At 44.3% G+C, this 10,898-nt stretch overlaps 2 long non-coding RNA genes across 2 annotated transcripts; one reads left to right on the top strand and one right to left on the bottom strand.

The window, feature by feature from the left end:
- The first annotated feature begins 247 nt into the window (after positions 1-247).
- On the top strand, positions 248-4,640 carry LOC129383730 (uncharacterized). Its single transcript, XR_008611589.1, has 2 exons — positions 248-517; positions 1,524-4,640. It is a non-coding gene; the product is annotated as an uncharacterized lncRNA (long non-coding RNA).
- Positions 4,641-4,985: 345 nt separating this feature from the next.
- Positions 4,986-10,109, bottom strand: LOC126526914 (uncharacterized). Its single transcript, XR_008611588.2, has 3 exons — positions 9,787-10,109; positions 9,549-9,717; positions 4,986-5,151 (listed from the first exon to the last, which is right to left on the bottom strand). It is a non-coding gene; the product is annotated as an uncharacterized lncRNA (long non-coding RNA).
- Between the last annotated feature and the right edge of the window lie 789 nt (positions 10,110-10,898).

Raw genomic sequence — 10,898 nt, 5'->3', positions numbered from 1 at the left:
GAATTTGCGCCGCGTTTGTGCGGGTAAGCTTAAGTGCAGAATTTTTTTTGCGCGTTATGAAAACAATGCACTGCAGGTATTTTAATTAATGCAACGAGCTGTATGAAATATCGGTCAAGGGGTTGGAAACGTCGTTATAAAGAATCCCGACGATTTTTCTTTTGCGTGTGTGTATTTGGAGTTGATTCACAGTTTTATTTGTTTGTTTTGGCTACATTGCGCCAATTGCGCTTCAATAGAATAAAGAAACGCGCTTCCACGCGCTTGCCGACTCGATCGCAAGGGGACAGCCTGATCAACATCAATATCAGCAGCAATGGCGGATTTGCGCTTGCCATGGCGCTTGCAAAGTTTTCAATAGTTTTCGACTATTAAGTGATGCTTTTGCTATTTTAACGTGTGGAGGTTCATTGTACGTCTGTTTTTTCAAGTTTGGCATTTGTTTTAACACATGTGAAGGTGTAGTCTTTTCTTCTTCAGCGGATATTTGTACAAGACCCCGTTCACCGTCTATCAGGTAAGATGTGTACGTATGCTACACGCAATCGTAGTGCTTCACTAAGCCACAGTGCACTACAAAGTTAAGCATGAGCGGTACACAATATTCACAAGTTCTTAGTATTGCCAAGAACAACCATTGCTTGGTGAAGTTCTCACAGGCGTTGTAGAAGTTGTGGGGCGCGGCAGTGCTGAACGTAGCGTTAGCGGCTTAAATCGTGTTTTTTACTAGTAACAACGTGTCACTATTTCATATTATTGGCGGCGTCTCCAGGACACCAAATCGGTAACGGGGACACCAGAGCTAGAACGCGGACTGGTCCATGGGTTGGGGCTCGCCGAGGCCTGCGCGTGCTAGTAGTATATCTTGATGTCTGTAGGCTGTGTGTAAGTCGTACTTTCCGAATTTTCTGACGCATTTTAAGATCAGCTGTCCGCTTTCGCGGACAAGGCTGGAGTCAGGGTGGTCCGTGAGTTGGGGCAACATAACCTGCTTCCAGTTTTGATCCCTCCGCTGCCCCTTGGGTACCCTGCCGCCTCCTTGATTATAATCTAATGCTCTCCTGAGGCCTCTGTTTGCCGGTTACATGTGCCCTCCTGGAGCACTACTTGTAAATGAATCCGATCTATCGTCGCAACGAAAAAAGCGCCCCGCGACTTCTGCAACACCAGTCAGAACCTTGCCCATTGGTTTACATATGTGTGGCCGCAAATATCTGAAACTTAATGCCAGTTCAACAGGTTTGTTGGCAAGGGTGTCAGGTCGTTGCTTTGTGTTGAATCGGCCTTTTCTCAATTCTTAAGAATTTAATTGGAATGCACCTGACCAGTGCTGCTTTGTGGTGCTTGCCACCAGTCCCTTGCACAGGGAAGACATATGAGAATCCCTGTGCATACACTTTATACGCAGTGGTGTGACCGCTTCCTTTGGGAAACTACCACGTTAGCGATATTGTGAGCGCAATGTGACTTTCCTTCATCTTCCTCATCCGTACGTAGTGTGTGTCGCTTCTTCCTCGCCATAGCTCTAGCTCGGCAAGAATAAAGCGGTTCCTTAGAAGTGGTGGAGGTGCTGGGGTTCTGCATACCAAGGACGTATAAGCTAACAGTGTTTGTGCCTTTAATATGTCTCATTCGATCATTTTGAGACGTGGTGGTGTTCATGCGTTAGCACAGTGCAAGGACATCCACAATGTAAGAGGTACATGATTCTCGAATTGTATACTCTCTCTGGGCTTTTCTCGCGACCTCAGCACAAGTAGTGGGAGCATCAAAAAACTGACAAAGCTGGTGCATGAATGTTGCCCAGTGTTGGTGTTCCTTGGTGTTGAAATTATCCTTCCTTTCTCTAAATCCAAGGGCGAGATCTTGCATTCTGAATGTTTGCTTGCACTCTCATTATTCGCCTTCACCATGCTTTCGTCAGCGGTCGTCTGCTTGGTGAAGTGGGAGCGCCTATTGAACACTGCCTACTCACTGATGTAGGAGGTGAAGCAAACATTCAGAAAGCTAGAAGCTTGCCCAATCTCATCCCAGGTTTTTAATCCAGTTTGACATTGAAGCATCCTGGTAGTATTAAAGTACTTTAGAAAGAGGTTCCAGAAGCATTGCCAAGTTTGCCACTTGGTGAAATTTGTAGTTTGGAAACAATTTAGGCTCTTAGCAAGATTAGTAGTGAACAGAGGTTTTCACATGGCGATTGGTGTTGTCCAAATGCATGAAGAGGTCACAGTACGAGTACTTAAGCTGATAGTGTCTGGTAACCATAAGCACCAGCAGGGGCCCCGTAACAGTGTCCCCTTTAACTTCAGATATGCTTCACTGCATGATGCTAAATATGCTTCGCCGCATAACACGACTCTGCTGCAGTGAAGGTGACTTAAACCGACAACAGCCGAGAAGGTGCAAACAGCACTGCGCTGCCTGGTTCTTGCTGTTGGCCTTTTCTTCTTTTCACAGTGTCCTTACTGTAAGTGCACTCCAGAGTTACAATGCAGGAATATGCATGTGTGCATAAGCTTTCATTCAAGAGTAACTCATGATCATAAGTTACGTCATCATGGTTTCGTACCATGTCACGGCATCATAAGTGAGACATAATAAAGAAGCCCTCAAAGTCTGCGGGAGAGACTAATCTTTTGTGCGAGATTGTGCTATCCTTGCTGCACGCAGTGCAATATTATATGACTCTCATTGTGGCATTGTCGATTATGAATGTTTCCTTACTGCGTTAAAAAAATGTGTAGTGCATCTTTCAGATAATAATGGCATTATAGCTTCAGAGTTGTTCAAGTTTGGGGTACTTGTTCACTAAAAGTACATTATCAGAAAAGCTTTAGAATGTCTAGGTCATAATTGCATTTGAAGAACTAAGTCTTCCTACACATAGCAATTGGTAGCTTACTGTGCAATGTTGAAGGTGGTTTTTATTCATAGGCCCTACGCAGAGAGCAGCAACACAATGCCTGGCATGTGACCAGGGTTCGTCACAGTGTTTGCATTTCCAGTGCTCGTAACTGATTCCAAGCATAAATTTGCTTTATGAATTCTTTGTAGACAAAAGGTGCTTGAATATTGGTTGCATGAAATGCTCCAATGCACACTGTATATGTACAGGGTGTCTTTTATTACCATACAGATTTTCTTGTTTTAAAGTTATGAGCGCAGCAAATGTGGCATTCTTGCAGAGGAATTCCTCTATTTTGGAACTCCACAAATTTGGAGGCAGTCACATTTTATAGCACTCTCATTTCTTACGAATCTTGAAAGTTGCACCTAATTCAAGATATTCATCATTGAATTTCACTGGTAAATCGAGGCAATATTGGAACAGAGTGTGCTGGGAGCTCAGAAAAGAAGGTCCCGCTACCTCATCAGATGGAAACACCCCCGACAACAGGCTCGAGAAAGTCTGAAACAACATCTTGGCCAGTCATTGTAGCAGCTGATACGACACACTTTGCCTTGCAAGCATGTGCATCAGTGTGCCGTGTCAGGCTATCATTTAAGCTTTGTCCCACACTTCTTGACAGGGCACTGCCGCCTGATGTGGAGCAGGATGCACCAAGTTTTGATTGTACTCAATTGAGCGCGATAATGAATATTTCAAAATAAGTGCAATTTTCGAGATTTCGAAAAAGAAAGGGTGTGCGTTCACATGTGACTGCCTCCAAATATGCCATTTAGAAGGCTGCCGCCAAGTTACTAATAAAAAAGTGACTGAATTTTTCAAAATTAATTTTCTGAAACTCGCATTAGCAGCAAAGTGTGTCCTCCTCACCTAGAAACTCCTTTGCAAGAACGACAGGCTCTCTGTGCTCAAAACTTTTTGCTAAATATCTGCATGGTTAAAAAAAAAAACTAGATATGCATAATTGTTAATGTATGAAAATCGTACACTATCGCTTTTCAAAATTTTTGTCCTATGCAACACCAGAAAAATTGGAAATAGAAGCTTCAGGTGACCTATCTGATGTGCAACTTGCATGGCCATATTGTTTTAATTTTTCGCTATTACCTTTTACTGTGATGTCGCCACTGCAGCAGCTCGATGGCTGTGGCTTTTCATTCCAGGTCACAAAGCTGCACCCAGGTAGAGGCAGAATCCAAAAATGCTTGTGTACTTCAAGTATAGCTGCACATTACAGAATCCGAGGCCCTCAAGATTTATCCGTAGCCCTCGTGTAGCCCACGAGTTCCATATTTTTTATTGGGATTGAAGAGTAACGTTTGTGCTGTATCCCTCTATTTCAGACTAAATAATGTGCATGCAAAATTATATCTTCATTACTTTACACCATTGCACCAATATCTGTTGTGCGTTGATTTTCTGATGTCCTTGCATTTGCTATAGCAAGGATTTTTAAAAATCAGCCACAAAAGAAAAAATAAATGGTCAAGGAACGAAGTGGTGTGTAGCAGCTCCTTTTTTTTTTAATCGGCGGCAAGTTTTGCACTCGTGTGTTAGCAACACTGTTTCGCCAGTTGTGTACTTCAAAAGAAGTGTTACCTTTCTGCTTTGGAACTTTGTGGTTTTGTTCTGCCAGCTGCTTGACCAACACAAGCAAAATGTACTTTGGATATTCCACAAATTCATTCTGTATGCATTTGGTACAATAAAATTTGTTTCAAGAATGGACAAATGCAGTGATGGTTAATTGAAAACTGCAACATGCTGAGTTTCATGCTTCATTAATTTTCTCAGCCCCAAAGAAAGCATGCGAGGTTTGAAAATGTATCATGTGACATTAGTGCACTCGGTCTAGAGAACTGATTAATGCTGCACATACATTGAACATGGTGGCCATGACCATCCCTCATGAATTGGCATTCCCTGCCTAAACCACCTCACCAAGACAGCTTGTTAACAGCAAGAAAGCTGACGGGGCTTCCAAGAATTTCTATGCACTATTTATTACTATCGCCCTACTGAAATTGCTCCATTGCTTTGCTGACAATTGTCTTGACAAAAGTGGAAGCCGAATCTGTTGAGGTCGATCAGTTTTATTTACATACAACCTATTATAAAGTGGACCTTTCTTCGCCTCTTCAACTGTTCCCACAGCTGCTGCTGCCATCTTGCACGCCACATCGAGGAGGAGGGCAATGTACATGGCAGGTGCATGGGAGGATTTTCCAAGGAACTCTGGAAAGCTGTAATCAGATTGTGGGCAAAGTTAAAAACTTAAATACAAAAAGGGTGTAGAGTATTGTAACCTTGTACATGTTGATCACACCACATGTTTCAGCTACAGCTATAAGTGCCTTGTCTCATCAACCAAGCTACAGTTCTTGCAATGCTACACTTTGTGATACTCAGTATGAATTGATAAGACTAGCTGCTATTCTAGTGGTTGTGCAGGCCAAAAGGGAACAGTGCCTGGCCTTTGTGCTTGTATGTGTCAATTTCTCTCTTTCAGTCTCGCCCAAGCCACACCAAAATGTTATCCACAAGTGTCGTGCCAAAATGGCCTGGCGACATTTCGTATTAAGCCGTTTGACCCATTTATTGCACTGATGCACACAGTGCAACCAAATGAAAGAAATGACATCGCCTAGGTGATTATTAAATTACCCTTCTAAATACCACAAGAGGAATTTTGCTGTGGCAAGAGCCTTAGCAAAACCATAAGAGACAAAAATGAAGGAAAAGCGACACCTTCAAGTTCCCGCACCGACTCACCATGAGAAGAACGAATTTTGGCAGTGTCTGCTTGAGCTTAGTTATTTGGAGATACATGCAGTTGAATGCTTTTACAAGCATTGAGATGCCCCACTATGCTAGCTTGCCTCTTATGGCTATAGAAAGTTGTATACTGCCACAAGTCTGCCTATTCTTCCGATTGGAATCTATATTGAAGCTGCTTTGAGCAACGGGCGGTATTCTATTTCAGCGCTAATGATACATTGACAGTAGTGTGCCTGGAAGGAATAGACAAAAGCATTGCAGAAGCTGCAGCACTTTGTGCTCGCTGAATGATCATATGAGAAGGTAAAGATGCCATCAGAAAGCATCCTTCGTATAGAGTCTCTTTAAAAGAAAAATACTACATCTAGACATAGTGACAGTTGTGGTGGCAAACTAAAAATATTATAATGATAGTTCAAGGTGTGGTATGGCATGTTTATGCTATTTCTGAAAAAATAAACACGGCAAGTGTGTCCATGCCAACAATTGAGACAGGATGTGCAGATGCAAAGCTGCAATACAGCACCACGGCGTCAAAAGGACAGTATGCAAGTGGTGGTCCAGCATCAAAACTTCAATGTCCCTACACTACAACACTGGGAGGCCATGCTGCATGACAGAAGCCTGTGTGGCCAGCAGGCGCTGCTCTGTCGGGCACAGGACGTGGCAGCAACTATTTCTCCTAAGGATTCAATAAACGGATTTCTCTACCTCACCCGCCATGCGATGCGCCGTGTGAGGGAATGACAGTGCCACTACTCTCACAGGATATGGATGGTGCACAACACCACCTTGAGCATCGGAGCGCACGTCTGCCTATGAGCTCTGTGTACTACGAACACAAGTGGTGCATGCGAGGTAACATTTAACATATCACTGCCAAATGCCATCAATGAACACAAGCAGCAAAGAAAGCTGCTTACATAATTTTCACAGTGTGTCGGATCTGCATATTTTTTACATCCTGTCTGCATGCCGCATTGTTCATTTGTTCGTCACTGCTAAAAAGTGCATAGTTGCATGGTACTTTTTTTGATTTTGTGCACTTTCTTTTGTCCTGAAAAAATAACCACAGCAGCTATCTTCATAAAAATGAAGCAGTTAGATGTTTCTCAATGAGCCGTAAGTATTAAAGTTGCTCAACAGGGTAGTCTACTGAATTGATTGTATTTGAGTACTGCAGGCCTAGTTGTTTCTTTGTGCCTCGGCACTAGTTAGCTGAAACACCCTGTATACTGGACGGCTTGCCTGGCTGCCCGCACCGCCGAGGCGGAGCATCTAACGTTTTCGTGGCGCACTTGTCGCCGTCTCGTGGCACCGGTCGTCCATCCTTATCGCGCAGCACACGCCAGCGTCGTCTGGTGTTCTGATTGGCCGCTGCAAATCGGACAGCTCTGGCGGGCGGGAAAAGTGGTCCGCAAGCGATCGGGCTTGCCGCCTCGTTTAACGCCTACTTTTATCCCCTGGCCAAGAGCTTTGCCCGGTTTAGCCGCTCCGTCTTTGGTGTGAACGTGCCTTTAGAGTAAAAAATCAACAGCTTACGCTTCCACATTTTTTGCTTGGTAGCTGCATTCAATTTGCTTGCTCCTCGTCTTTTAGATGTCTAGGCTCCCCACATTTTAACGTGGCTGAATAGTGCACAAATCAGAAAGACGAGTTTCTGTGGCCTAGCCTTCTCACACTTGCAAGGATACCAGCCAAAGTTGACCTATTTTTCTTATGGGGTGCCCACTGATTATGAGGATGCTGACATCGAAGGATCTCAAGTGGTTCTCTAGCATTTTGGTGACAGAATACAGTAATGCCGAGCTACAACGGACTTGATATCTGTCAGCACCAATGAACGCAGTAGTTAGTAGTCTCACTAAATTGAGAGTTCAGCCCAACAGCAGATGGACACCAGTGGTTTGAATCCCCATGTTGGCAAATTTAACTGGCTGAAATCAAGCATCTAAAAGACACGCACTTAGTTCCATCCCTTCAATCTGTGAGCATAATGAAGATCAAAGGTCAGGTTATGTGGCTGCAGCACCTTCTGTTCATGCAGCATACCTTTACTTTTCTTTACCAAGACACTTAGCATGCACATACCTTGTGTGCAAGCCACATCTATTTACAACAGAAACGGCGCTTTCCAATCGCGAGCAAAAGTTTGGAGGTAAAATATGGTAGAATTTTTTGTCCAGCCAACGCATGCACGCTGAAATCCAAGTATTACAGCCAATATGTGCCTGTTCAATCACTGCAATGCATTGAGACACTTCGAACAACGCACGGCTGTACCAGAAAAAGTTTAGATGTTTTTCACTAATGCAAGCTTTCGAGTAGCTCGAACGTAAAGTGGCCTGTGTGTTATTGCTATTCAGCCGGAGTGCAATAGGAGCCAGTCAAATTGGTAAAACATGAAGTCAATGTGCACACAAAGACTACGTGTACCCTTGCATGACTTTGTGCCACAGGTAGCTAACAGCTTCCAATTCACAGTCCTTGTAATATGCTTGTGGCCGCCATCTACAGTGATCTATTTGATTTACCGGGGATGTGTATGTTGGCTGAAAACAAGAAAATATGCTAGAAAATATAACACCGATGGATGCAATATGTCCTTTCCGGTAGTTTCGCAAGGGGGAAACTGTAATTCGAACTTCATGGCAGCGTGCACCGCACAGCTGCACCTCATTTTATATTCTCGCGCATGCGTCAGTGTTGCCGCAGCTGTCTGTAGTGACACCCTCGCGTGCATTTCTTGTTCAAGCTTTGTTGAAGGGTTTGAAGAAATGAAGGCAGTACGGTGTTGCTCATTTCTCCTTTTAGTATCCTGCTGCTTGCGGAGCATAGTAGCGCCTGCAACTCAGTTCTCAATGCGACCTTTGAATAGTGTGTGCATCTTAACCCTTTCATAGACGCAAGCAGAGAACAGGCCGCTTTGTGTCCGAGACATTACAAGTGCTTTTTTTTATGAAGCATTTTTTACATAACGTAAAATCTCAAAGCTGACTACGATTCAGTAATAGCGAAAAGTGGGAATATTACGTCCCACTATACAGCCTCAAGGCCCGTTTCTACCTACTCGTGGTCACCTGTAATGTGATTAGAAGCAGCCAGAGTACCCAGTACATTATACATTGTTTGTGCATGTTTTCATTATACTTACTGAGCATGCTTTGTATGAGAATCCTCAATCAGGGCTTTCCAATATCGCAAGGGTTCTTAGAAAAAAGATGCTTCTTGAAAATTCTTGAGGGCTCATATGTAGCAGCTCGCATATGTAGGAATGCGATTTGTTCGCGATGCTAATAATTTGATCAACTGTTTTGGTAGCTGTGGGTACGAGAAATTTAGACACCTAACCGCACCAAAATTCAGCTATTATCAAAACGCGGAATTTCGATAAAAACAGTCCATTTGCCGCTGTGGTGGTTTGAAGGAAGGCGACAGAATAAACTAAACATTGTAGAAAGGGAAGTAAACAATCTGCGCAATCGCTCTATCGCGTTGTTTGACAAAGAAATGGACGAAAAAATGTGCTTAACGTGATTCAGAAACACATCTACACAGGAATGTTCAATGGTAGAAATTACACTTCACCGCTACATAATAGCGAAGTAGCCCTGAAAAGTGGGACCAATATTTTCCGACCGCCCAACAAAGGGTGAAATGCGCACAGTATGTACGGCAACACTTGCTTTATTCACCGCAGTAATGCCACCCTGTAATGGAGACACAACTACGACAAACGGTCCGCATTTCTTCCGCAGCGAGAAGCGAGAAAAAGTGAAACATTTTTTACCGAGTCAGAAATAAGCCAAGCGTGTTCCTGACCGTATGTAACGGCATGCCGCTGGAAAAAGGGGGTCCATACCTCGGGGTTCAAATTCCGCAGACACGGCATGCGCTTCAGCGTAGCCGTCAATTTGCGGTTGAGCAAGCGACGTTTTTGCATTTTCTATTCCGCATCAGCATCTTCTAGGCAGCGAGGGAGCACCTTGAAAACCAGCACGACGGGGGCCGTCTCGTTGAACAATCAAGGCCTAAAATTTAAAAGAAAACACAACTATTAGCGCTTATTGTTTCAAATTTTGTGATTTCAGTAGACTTACCTTGATGTTGTCGCACATTTCTTGTGGATCCATGTTGCTTTCAAGGTCGTTAACGCCAACATAAAGAACGGCGAAATCGACACGCTCGAAGCGCATCGTGGAGACAGCTCACGCAAGCCGCACTGCATTGTAGCTAGCAAAACTGAATGTGCAGGCTTTTATAGACTCAATTAGGCGCAGGCGCGACCTATTTAAGAATTTAACCTGACTCACCGACAATCACGCCGCGCAAGGACGGCATGACTGAACACGATCCAGCGAGGCGTAACAAGACCACGCGAACGAACCTACGTGAGCCGGCAATGGCCGCATGTGGCTGGCAGAAACCACAGGGATTTAGCAGCAGCACCTAGCAACGTCTTTCCCTAGGCGTACAAGTACCTATCTGGGGGCAGGGAGTACGCCACTGGCACACGTCACATCCGGTTTGCCTCCAAACCGGGTACAGCCGGCCTGCGGGGATACGCTTCTTTCTAGCCACCCTATCATGGGAATGATGGGAAGTGCAGGCTTCGGATTGGCATTCTATTGACTGGCAAACTAGTCTACAAGAATTTTTTTGGCAGTTTTGGTTTCGCTCCAAGCGCAGTTGCTATAACCTGCAGTGGGACAGTGCAACGCAAAGCTCCCTGCCTTTGCTATGTTGCTCGGAGTGGTGATAGCGCGCTGGGCCAGCGACTGGGACGATGCTTGTGTCGCAGTGTGGCGTCGAAGCCGTGACGAGAAAGCGGCGGCATCGTAAACGTTGAAAGAACATGTTTTGAGCGTTTGGACCTTGGTTTGTTAAGTGCGTTAGGTTGGCACTGTAGCGTTACGTGCTTCATGAAACTTCAGAATAGGACAAAGAAGGCGCTACTGATACAAGATATATACAGTTGTACTTCTAGTGGCTTGACAATCAAATTTTATTGAGGGCTTCATTATGTGCTCGTTTATGTGCTCATTGAAATGCGTGTTTTAGGACTTTGAGAACACAAACTTACTTGTGGTAGGAAAGATAGCTGCTTCCTAGCTCTAGTCTAGTGTCGCACAATGTGTACCGGCAAAGCCACGCTGTAACGCTTCGGAAGTGGTACGCCAATATAAAATATGATGAAGCATACTCGTAGGAG

The sequence above is a fragment of the Dermacentor andersoni genome, chromosome 9, assembly GCF_023375885.2.
Source record: "Dermacentor andersoni chromosome 9, qqDerAnde1_hic_scaffold, whole genome shotgun sequence".
NCBI classification, from domain to species: Eukaryota; Metazoa; Arthropoda; class Arachnida; order Ixodida; family Ixodidae; genus Dermacentor; species Dermacentor andersoni.
The sequence above is the reverse complement of the archived record's forward strand: the minus strand, read 5'-3'. Positions and strand labels throughout refer to the sequence as shown.